This window comes from Panicum hallii, unplaced genomic scaffold (assembly GCF_002211085.1).
Source record: "Panicum hallii strain FIL2 unplaced genomic scaffold, PHallii_v3.1 scaffold_97, whole genome shotgun sequence".
Taxonomy (NCBI): domain Eukaryota; kingdom Viridiplantae; phylum Streptophyta; class Magnoliopsida; order Poales; family Poaceae; genus Panicum; species Panicum hallii.
Genome location: NW_020356237.1, coordinates 92,878 through 105,280, shown reverse-complemented (window position 1 = coordinate 105,280; position 12,403 = coordinate 92,878). Strand labels below are relative to the sequence as shown.

The following is a 12,403-nucleotide window of genomic DNA, read 5'->3' as shown; positions in this document are numbered from 1 at the left end:
AATCAGGAAGTTGGAGGAGAGGTGCATGTGTCAACTTATCTTTCAACATGGTGAACGCATTCTCTTGTGTGGTGCCCTAAGAAAAGGGCACCCCCTTCTTCGTAAGCGCATTCAACCGGTGCCGCAATGGTGCTGAAATCCTTCACGAAGTGACGATAGAACCCAGCAAGTCCTAGAAAACTCCGCACCTGTGTGATGGTCTTTGGTACAGGCCATCCCTGAATAGCTTCCACCTTAGCTTGATCAACTTCAATTCCCTGTGGAGTGACAACATAGCCAAGAAAGATACTCGATCTGTGCAAAAGACGCACTTCTCAAGGTTACCAAATAAACGTGCATCACGTAAAGCAGTAAAAACAGCACGTAGATGATCAAGATGTGCCTCCATAGATTTGCTGTAAATCAATATATCATCAAAGTAGACCACAACAAATTTGCCAATGAAAGCACGCAGAACCTCGTTCATTAATCGCATGAAGGTGCTAGGTGCATTAGTTAACCCAAAAGGCATGACTAACCACTCATATAACCCGAACTTAGTTTTGAAAGTAGTTTTCCATTCATCTCCCAATTTCATGCGAATCTGGTGGTACCCACTACGCAAATCAACTTTGGTAAACACAACAGCACCACTCAATTCATCAAGCATATCATCCAAACATGGAATAGGATGTCGGTATCGAATTGTGATATTGTTAATAGCTCTACAATCGACACATATACACCAAGTTCCATCTTTCTTGGGGACTAAAATAACCGGAACAGCACAAGGACTAAGGGACTCACGTACATAACCTTTGTCGAGTAGTTCTTGCACTTGTCGCTGAATCTCTTTCGTTTCTTCCAGATTGGTCCTGTACGGCGCACGGTTGGGCAGCGATGCACCTGGAATCAGATCAATTTGGTGCTCAATCCCTCGTATTGGTGGCAGCCCCACTGGTATTTCACTTGGAAACACATCAGAATACTCCTGCAAAACGTTAGCGACAGCAGGGGGCAAAGAGTGCTGCATATCATTAATGGAAATCAAAGTATCTTTGCACACCAAAGCATAGGCAACAGAAGTGGTAGCAATCAAGTCATTAATATCAGATTTAGTAGCAAGCAAGCAAGTCCCTTTCAAGCGTATCTCATCTTGCTTATTAGCAACCGACTTGACAATTTTATTGGTCTCACTTTTAGCTTTGGCAGCTCTAGCAGTATCATCACGCACAATAGCTTCAGGAGACATAGGAAGCAACACAATTTTCTTATCATGGTGCAAGAGCGAAAACTGATTTGATCTACCATAATGCACACAATCCGTATCAAATTGCCAAGGCCTACCGAGCAGAATATGGCAAGCTTGCATAGGCACAACATCGCACTCAACAACATCATGATATGCTCCGATTGCAAAATTAATGCGCACCAGCCTCGTTACCTTAGCCTTACCACTGTTGTTTAGCCATTGAATGTGATACGGGTATGGGTGTGGTTTGGTGCTGAGTGCAAGCTTCTCCACCAGTTCGCTGCTAGCCAAATTGTTGCAACTACCTCCATCAATAATCATACGACAAGAACGCTCTTTAATGACACACTTAGTTTGAAACAGCGTGTGTCGCTGATTTTGCTCCGCCTTCTCCATTTGTGCACTAAGCACACGCTGCACAATGAGACTCTCGTAGTGTTCGGCTGCCCCTGCATCAATATGTTCGTCTGGTGGTCCCTCATTACCTGCATGGTCAGTAGCAAACAACGCAAGTGTATCGTCATCAAAATCACTAGCAGAGGAATACGCACCATCATCTTTGACCACCAAAACGCGCTTGGTAGGACAGTCACGCTGCACGTGCCCAAAGCCCTTGCACCGATGACACTGGACATCCCTTGTTCTACCCGTGGATGCAACCGAGGAAGCACTAGCGGCTGGTTTCTGGACAGCCTTGGTTGCTGAAGTGATGGGAGGAGCGCGTGGCTTGTCGCTGGATGGAGAAGACGCTGCTGTACGACTCAGTGAAGGAGCTGGTAGAGGTGCACGTCCGCTCATAGAAGTAGTCGTGCGTGGCTGCCATGATGTAGATTTACCTGCAGAAACATTAGACCTAGCACTAGTACGTCGTCCCTGTACCTCCCTTTCAGCTTTACAAGCAAGATGGAACAAACGGGTTACGTTAGTATAATCTTTATACGCAAGAATGTCCTGAATTTCTCTATTTAACCCGCCCAAAAATCTAGCCATAGCAGGTTCCTCACCCTCCACTAAATTACAACGTAGCATTCCCATTTGCAATTCCTGATAATATTCTTCTACAGTTCTAGTGCCCTGCCTCAATTGTTGTAACTTATGTAACAGATCACGTGCATAGTAAGAAGGAACGAATCTAGCCCGCATGACCCGTTTCAAAGCATCCCAAGTTTGTGGCATGTCATCAGCATTTTTCTTGCCATGTTCTATCCACCAAACAGAAGCAAAATCAGTGAACTCACTAGTAGCAGCCCTAACACGTGCATTCTCAGGAAAATCATGGCATGCAAACTTTTGATCAACAGCAATTTCCCAAGTAATGTATGCATCAGGGTCATATGTACCATCAAAAGGAGGTATCTTAAATTTAATCTTGCTGAAAGCATCATCATTGTTGCGTACCTCACGGTGGCGAAAACCACCCATACCTCTACGATTAGTGCGTAGCCGGCGGCGATGGCGAGCGTCTTGTTCATCCTGTTCAGTATCAGCAATATATTCATCCGCCCAATCATCACGCTGTTCGTTGGTCTTCGCATGGAGCTCATCAAAACGCCGCAAAAGAGCAGCGAGACTCTTGTCAATATTGCCGACCGCTGTCTCCAGGCCCGTAAGCTTGGTGTTGGTGGCAATCTGCGTAGCCTCCAATTGTCCAATCTTGTCATTCGTCACCTGCATATCATTATCAAGTCCCTCTGTGTGCCGCTGCACTTGCCTTTCAAAATGTTGTATGATGCCCCTGGTACGTGGAGACTGATGCAAGCTATGATCCTCCTCCTCGGAGCCTGCCATGGTGAGAAAGACAAGGACAACAAGAAAACAAGTGAAGTAGTAAAATCCCTACAGCTAATAGGGTGTAGCTATAGCAAGGCGCTCACTCTCAACCTGTTGCACAAGCTCTTACCAATTCTTACCTTGCTGCTAGGAGGGGACGGCAACCAACAAGTCCGCAACCGTGGAATGAAGTGTATCAGCGCGGCAGCAACAAGACCTGTGGAGCTGTAGTCGGATATGTGGAGTTGTAGGTGGGCTTGAACAAGGAAGTACTAGCACCACGTTAGTCACAAAGGCAAGCTGAATAATCGTTCAACAGTGGTACTGTGCTGGTCCTAGTCTAGACCGTGCTAGAGACGCGAGCCTGGACACAAAGGAAGTCACGAAGCACCACTCCGAACAGAAGGGAAAAACAAACACAATGAATTAGCCCCTTGCTTCTTTTTTTTCTTTTTTTTTAACAATGATCCTTTTTTTCTTCTTTTTTTTCTTTTTTTTTTCTTTTTTTCAGGGGAACCTCAAAAACAGATGCTATGAACAAAGGAGTACAAGTGAGCAAGTCACCACACACGCTTTTTCCAGAAAGAGTAGGGGTATACAGGTAATTAAAAGATACTCTCTCGCTCTCTCTCTCTCTGGAGTAGGCTGAGACTTAAATATATGTGTGAAGTGTTATTGCTTCTGGTGCACAGTTCGGACTCAGATGCAACCAGCACCGAATTCAACTCAGACTTGATAACAAAGAGGCACTCAGATTCGGCAACCACAAGATGAATAGGCTACCCGAATTCAAATCGGTCTCGGCCAACACGCGCTTAACCGATTCCAAGTCGAACTTGACAACCAAAGTGGTTTCTGATTCAGCCAAAACAGTGATGAAAAAGGTAACGTACGTGACCAAACATGACAAGAACTCGAAACTCTAAAGGACTACAACTAAGACCAGCAACTCGACACAACCGATGCAACCGAAAACTCAACAAGCCCTAACTAAGCAGTACCAGTAAAGGCTCAAAAGGGTCTATAGGATTGCGGTGGGGGAAAAAAAATTCTACTATTTTTGGCTTTTTCTGGACTGTAGGAAAATAAAAATAGCGAAGGATTGGAAGTCTCTCACCGAACAACCTTGCTCTAATTACCAACTGATATGAACCCGTTAGGGTTTGTTCCTGATCTTTCGATGAGAGGCGTGGAATAACTCGATTGATAGAGGAGACGACGTTCACGGCCCGACTATAGCCTTCCAAGGATGCTGCGCCTTAGCAACCGATACACCACCTCCTTTGGTTGCCGCGATCTTGTGGAGCGCGACACCCGGCCACTAGGGCACTTGTCCTGCAAGCAATCGAAGAACTAGCAAGAACAAGTAGAACAAGTACTGAAAATTACGAGATGTAATTGAAGGTCTCAAACCGAATCTCAATTATGGAGGGGTTCCGAAAACAAGTGGACGGGCGGCTGGATCAGCACGCGCGTCTACAAGGAAGTAGCAAAAGCTAAACTTGCATCTAACAAAACCCGAGTGTTCTTGACGGCGGCTAAACGTTATAAAGAAGTGGGAGAATGACCACAAGGGTGCTGGGGTCGTATTCCAACCCTAGGACTCATCCGTCTTGGACTCTACTTGATACACGGCCCGTTGGGCCAAATTAGGGTGACGCAGCACCGTGGCTGAAAAGGACTCTGTAGTAAATCTAGGATTGCGGTTGATTCCGAATAGATATTGATATGCTCACGTCTAGGCAGCACGTGTAGCAATTTGTTGTGGCCCGATCTTCTCGTAGGATCTGCGAACTTGATAAATTGTCGCTGCGTGACCTGGTGAAGAGGCAGCGCACCGCGAGGCTGTCCACGCGACGAACTACCGAGACAATCACCCTTCCACGTAACAACGTAACAGCCCACGCAATCACGCCCTATAGACGTGAAGGCACGAACTGGGTGAACCGCAGTTCGGCGTTCTACAACTCCCTCAGGAATCGAAAGAACAAATGTTGCAAGCCTCTCAAGACTCACGCATAAACAAAACTCCACGAGTTTGTGTATTCTGAATTCAATAATATAAGTTCTGACCTTTCATTGTCTAGTACAAGATATATATATAGAGATAGGGGCGTTCAGCTTTGAGTAAATGGCTGCATGCGCATGCTCTAGTGGATTTCGTGGCTGGTTCGCACGTCTTTTCAGCTTCTGGCAGCAGTTACTAAAATGAGCATAACTCCTTATTAGGATATCCAAATAATGAACCGTTTGATGGACTGGAAAGTAGACTTGAAGATGCTTCCATCCACTTATTGAACACCGTCTAACTCCTTGTATTCTGTCCGCAGTGATGCTTGGAATTCGTACCATGTGTCAGTCATCTAGCTTCTGGTTGCATTCCCATGCTAAGGTGATGAACCTCCATTTTATTCATGCACACCATAGGCTTCTTGGTTCAGATGTCCAGAGGCTTGAATCCATCTTGATCCCATGCTGGTTCATACACTCCATCATTCCTAAGGACATTGAAACAAGAACTCAAAAGCATAGGCTCATTCAACATAGACTGATTATTAAACATAAGGTTAGCGTTCACCTGAGAATGAATTTCCTTCTGCAATTGTTTAGCTCTACTCCTTGTAATTGGACCAGCTATATCAAGTGGAGTTTCATTTGAAGATGAGTGAATGCTACGCATGTCCTCATTAGCCTCCCCCTCTTGAGAAGGAGTCGTCCTCGACTCAGGCTCACCAACAAATGGAAGCAAGTCTTTGACATTGAATGTTGTACTCACATTGGAATATTCAGGTGGCAGCTCAATTTTGTAAGCATTATCATTTATCTTTTGGAGAACCTTGAACGGACCATCACCCCGAGGAGATAACTTACTCTTACGCTGTTGGGGAAAGCGATCCTTTCGTAGATGCAACCATACAAGATCTCCTGGCTGAAATGTAAACTTCTTCTTACCTTTGTTTGCTTGCTTTGCATATTGTGCTGATTTCTTCTCAATATTCTTTCTTGTCTCCGCATGTAACCGCTTGATAAAGTCTGATCTTTTTGTGGCATCCAAGTTAACTTGTTCCTGTAATGGTAAAGGCAAAAGATCCATGGGAGTATGCGGTTTAAACCCATAAACAATTTCAAATGGACAAGAGTTTGTTGTAGAATGGACTGCCCTGTTATAAGCAAATTCGACATGTGGAAGGCAGTCTTCCCAGAGCTTCAAATTCTTTTTCAACACAGCACGCAACATGGTTGACAAGGTACGGTTGACAACTTCAGTTTGCCCATCCGTTTGTGGATGACAAGTGGTTGAAAATAACAACTTGGTGCCAAGCTTAGCCCACAATGTCTTCCAAAAGTAGCTGAAAAATTTTGTATCCCGGTCTGAAACAATAGTCTTTGGAACTCCATGTAAACGAACGATCTCGCTGAAAAACAAATCAGCAACGTGTGAAGCATCATCGCTCTTATGACATGGGATAAAATGTGCCATTTTAGAAAAGCGATCTACAACAACAAAAATAGAATCCCTCCCCCTCTGAGACCGAGGTAACCCCAGAACAAAGTCCATAGATATATCTTCCCAAGGTACATGTGGAATAGGTAATGGAGTATATAAGCCATGGGGATTGAGGCGGGACTTAGCTTTCAAGCAAACGATGCAGCACCCAACATGCCGCTGGACATCACGTCGCATATGTGGCCAAAAGAAATGATCAGAGAGCATGTCCAATGTCTTTTTGACACCAAAATGACCAGCTAGTCCACTTGCATGTGCTTCTTGCAAAAGAACTTGACGAATCGAACAAGCTGGAATGCATATTTTGTTAGTCCGAAACAAGAAGCCATCATGCACATAATATTTATCCCAACCTTTTCCATCAATGCAACGAGAGAAAGGCTCTTTAAATTCAGCATCAGCAGCATAAAGTGTTTTAATGGATTCCAAACCAAGCACTTTTGTATCTAGTTGTGTAATCAACGCACATCTTCTAGACAAGGCATCGGCAACAATGTTATCTTTACCACGCTTATGTTTGACAACATAGGGAAACGTTTCAATGAACTCAATCCATTTAGCATGTCGACGGTTCAGCTTGCCTTGACTTTTAAGATATTTCAAAGCTTCATGATCAGAATGGATTACAAATTCTTTAGGTAACAAGTAATGTTGCCAAACTTCCAAAACACGAACTAAGGCATAAAGCTCTTTGTCATAAACCGAGTAATTCAGATGTGGACCATTTAGCTTTTCAGAAAAGTAGGCAACAGGTTTACCTTCTTGCAGCAGTACACCTCCTATGCCAATACCACTTGCATCACATTCGATCTCAAATGTCTTACCAAAATCAGGAAGTTGTAGCAGCGGTGCTTCACAAAGCTTTGTTTTCAGCTCATTGAAGGCTTGGTCTTGTTCATCTCCCCACTTGAATGGAACATCCTTCTTTGTCAAATTATTGAGGGGTGCAGCGATCATGCTGAAATCTTTAACAAAACGCCTGTAAAAACCTGCAAGACCATGAAAGCTTCGAACTTGGCTCACATTTACCGGTGTAGGCCAATCCTTTATTGCTTTAACCTTCTCTTCATCAACCTGAATACCATCTGCGGAAACAACAAAGCCAAGGAAAACAACACGGTCTGTGCAAAAGGTGCACTTAGCAATGTTGCCATACAATTTCTCTTCCCTCAAAACAGCAAGTACTTGATGGATATGATCAAGATGTTCATCAAATGATTTGCTATAGATCAGAATATCATCAAAATAAACAACAACAAACTTGCCAATGAAAGCTCATAAAACATGATTCATTAAGCGCATAAAAGTTGAAGGAGCATTTGTCAAGCCAAATGGCATCACAAGCCATTCATAGAGACCAAATTTAGTTTTAAACGCTGTTTTCCATTCATCACCAAGTTTCATGCGGATTTGATGATAACCACTACGCAAATCTATTTTGGTGAAAATGATAGAACCACTCAATTCATCTAACATGTCATCAAGTCGTGGAATGGGATGGCGATATCGAACAGTTATAGCATTGATAGCACGACAATCAACACACATGCGCCAAGAGCCATCTTTCTTTGGGACTAAAAGAACGGGAACTGCACATGGTGATAAGGATTCACGAACATACCCTTTGTCCAAAAGATCTTTTACCTGTCGCTGAATTTCCTTTGTTTCTTCAGGATTGGTGCGGTAGGCTGGATGATTTGGAAGCGAAGCACCTGGTACCAAATCAATTTGATGCTCAATTCCACGGAGTGGAGGAAGTCCAGCTGGTATCTCATCAGGAAAAACATCTTCGAAGTCCTGTAAGAGATCAAGAACAACACTAGGCAGCGATGAAGGTAAATCGTGAGTTGAAAGTAGGACCTCCTTGTGCAAGAGCACAAAGAATGGGGTTGTGGTGTTTCTCACTTCTCTCAAATCACTCTTGCTCACAAAGAGACACTCAGTGTGGCGTGGCTGTTTAGGATTGGCATGAGGCTTTATGTGGCTGGATGGGTTAGAACTCTCTCCCTTACTTGGGTTGGGGGTCTCACTCAATTTTCTTTTGTCTGATTCCTCTCTTTTCTTGCGAGCCATATCTGAAGTATGTATCTCCTCTGGAGATAATGGAACAAGAACCACCTTCTTGTCATTGTGAATGAAAGTGTATTTGTTAGACCGTCCAAAATGCACTGAGTCCACATCAAATTGCCAGGGCCGACCAAGCAGCAAATGGCATGCTTGCATGGGGACAATATCACAATCCACCTCTCCATGATAATCACCAATGGAAAATGACAAACGAATCATGGCTGAAACCTTAACTGTCCCGGAATTATTCAGCCATTGCATATGGTACGGATGTGGATGGCGACGTGGCTGCAAACCAAGCTTCTCAACAAGCAAAGCACTAACAATATTATTGCAGCTCCCACCATCTATGATGAAACGGCACACTTGGCCTTGTACTTTGCATCGGGACTGAAATAAATTATGGCGTTGTCCTTGTTCAGCAGCAACAAACTGAGTGGAAAGAACTCTCCTAACCACCAAAGAAGGAGATGGTGTATTCATTGTAGAAGGCTCGAAATCAGGAAAATCAGCAAGCAACTCATCAAAATCAGCACTAGTAATCTCGTCAGAAGATGGAGAAATAACATCTTGTAACATGTCATTGTGAGCAAAAGTTGGAATAGGTTGAATTGCTAAACAATTCAGACCTAGCTCAAATGTACCATCCTCTGCTGAATACTCACAAGTGTCAAGATTAAAATCTGAAAATACATTGGTAAGCTCATCCTCCTCTTCACTTTGTGAATCATAAGAACCATCAGCAAGGGCAATAATAGTACGACGATTGGGACATTCAGCTTGTTTATGCCCATGACCACCACACTTAAAACACTCAATCTTGCTTGTCTTGCGTTGGGTGGCTGCAGTAGAAGAAGTGGGCTGATTTGAACTCACAGCTTTACCTTTCGTATCCAATTGTTTGGAAGAAGGTGGAATGGATCTATTTGTTCCACGAGATGAGGATTTGGGCGTTGCAGCTCCTTGCTGTTGGAATTGAGGAGTGACATCCCCTTGCTGTTGGGAATGACGCCATGAAGCATTGTATTTGTAAGACGTAGCAACTTGTCGTTCAGCCCTCTTTGCAAAATGAACCAACTCAGTGAGACAAGTGTAATTTGTCATATCCACTTTATCAGCAATGGGTTTATTGAGGCCAACCAGAAACCGAGCCATTGTTGATTCCTCATCCTCAGTTATCCCTGTACGAAGTAAGCACATTTCCAATTCCTGAAAATATTCATCAACACTGCGAGTACCTTGCACAAGACGTTTCAGTTTCAAATGTAGATCACGAGAATAATATGCAGGAACAAAACGACGTCTCATTTCCCTCTTCATGTCTTCCCAAATTATACGATCATGCCCAACTCTTTGATATTCAGTACGGACCTGATTCCACCAAGTTATGGCATAACCTTTAAACTCAATGGCTGCAAGCTTTGCCTTCTTTTCAGCAGGGTATTCATACAAATCAAATAGTTGCTCCACTTTGGTTTCCCATTCAAAGTAATCATCAGCATTCTCCTTGCCGCTGAATGGAGGAATGGACACTTTAACCTTGCCCAAACCATCATCATTGTGACGTCGTTCATGATGACGTCGACGGTGATCACCATAACGACCACGGGCTCCAAAACGGCCAAAGTTATCACCACCATGATCATCATATGCACCACGGCGACCATAAGGATCACCTCCATGTTCAGCACTATAATTTGAAAATGTTTCAGCATCAAGATCAGGAGGATGCCCAACAGGAACACGTCGTGCACGACCAAAACCAGCAGCAAATCCTCGGCCACGGCCACCTGCAAAGTTATCAAAACCAGCAGCGAATCCTCGGCCACGACCACCACCACCGCCACCGGCATGTTGATCATCATCCTCAATGTGTTCATCATCATGAGGTGGATGCTCCCCATGTTGCTGCTGTAGTGATCGTTGAAGCGCTTGCATCCCTTGCATCAATTGTTGCATTTGTGCACGCACTTCCTGAATTTCTTGTGCAGACACAGTGTGAGAAGGGGAATCTTCATTTCCTGCCATGTTAGTAACAAAGAGAGAAAGTAATAGGACAAAATATATGTGGAATCACTCCCTCACCACTTACAAAACAAGTTCTTTCTCTCCCTGAAAAGAGCAAGAACCGGGGCTGCAATTTTGTAGTGGAAGAGTGATTGTAACAGCAACGATGGTGCAACAACTCACGGTGCGTTTTAAGTGGAGCTTGGTGGGGTAATATGTAAGTGGAATGCGCTGATAAATGTAGTTATGCAAAACCGAATAATAATCCAAGAACACAAGTCTAAGTTGCTGAATATAAAGGAAAAGATGCACAAAGAAAGGAACACGATGTAGGAAGTGGATAGATGAACACCAATTGCACCAAACGAAACTTGTTGCTACCCAAACCCCTTTTTGGTGTGCTGAACACAATTCTCTTTTATTTCTTTTCTTTCCTTTTTTTTTGAACAAGAACTCGTTGTTTTCAGTCCTTCTTTTGACCAATATACATCTTCTCTTTTAAGATTTGTGACAACACAGCAAAACTTTCAACTGAGGGGCGCACAAGGATCAACCAAGATGGATGGTGCAGCACAAAAACAAGAAACTCGGAAGGGGAATATGCGGCGGGTAGAAAACAAGGGTGGGACGGGTGGGTATTTTTTTTGTTATATATATGCAGCAAGCAAAGACGATCAGATCAAGGATGGGATGGAACAAAGATAACAGCTAGAACAATGAGGGGAAAAAAATTCAGCAACTAGACAAATCTTAAAGGATTAAAACTCGATAAAGCAAACTACAAAATCAGTAGCACGTATGAATTTGGGCTGTAGGTTTTTTTTTTGGCTATTAGTGGACAGTAGGTATATAAAATCTATCCTACCAGAAACAAGAACAATCCTACTGAGGAAACGGAGGCTGTGATACCAGATGATATGCTCACGTCTAGGCAGCACGTGTAGCAATTTGTTGTGGCCCGATCTTCTCGTAGGATATGCGAACTTGATAAATTGTCGCTGCGTGACCTGGTGAAGAGGCAGCGCACCGCGAGGCTGTCCACGCGACGAACTACCGAGACAATCACCCTTCCACGTAACAACGTAACAGCCCACGCAATCACGCCCTATAGACGTGAAGGCACGAACTGGGTGAACCGCAGTTCGGCGTTCTACAACTCCCTCAGGAATCGAAAGAACAAATGTTGCAAGCCTCTCAAGACTCACGCATAAACAAAACTCCACGAGTTTGTGTATTCTGAATTCAATAATATAAGTTCTGACCTTTCATTGTCTAGTACAAGATATATATAGAGAGATAGGGGCATTCAGCTTTGAGTAAATGGCTGCATGCGCATGCTCTAGTGGATTTCGTGGCTGGTTCGCGCGTCTTTTCAGCTTCTGGCAGCAGTTACTAAAATGAGCATAACTCCTTATTAGGATATCCAAATAATGAACCGTTTGATGGATGGAAAGTAGACTTGAAGACGCTTCCATCCACTTATTGAACACCGTCTAACTCCTTGTATTCTGTCCGCAGTGATGCTTGGAATTCGTACCATGTGTCAGTCATCTAGCTTCTGGTTGCATTCCCATGCTAAGGTGATGAACCTCCATTTTATTCATGCACACCATAGGCTTCTTGGTTCAGATGTCCAGAGGCTTGAATCCATCTTGATCCCATGCTGGTTCATACACTCCATCATTCCTAAGGACATTGAAACAAGAACTCAAAAGCATAGGCTCATTCAACATAGACTGATTATTAAACATAAGGTTAGCGTTCACCTGAGAATGAATTTCCTTCTGCAATTGTTTAGCTCTACTCCTTGTAATTGGACC

The 12,403-nt window shown here is 43.7% G+C and overlaps 1 pseudogene; it reads right to left on the bottom strand.

Moving 5' to 3' along the window:
• Positions 1-5,780: 5,780 nt before the first annotated feature.
• On the bottom strand, positions 5,781-10,604 carry LOC112878621 (annotated as a pseudogene).
• Positions 10,605-12,403: the final 1,799 nt, after the last annotated feature.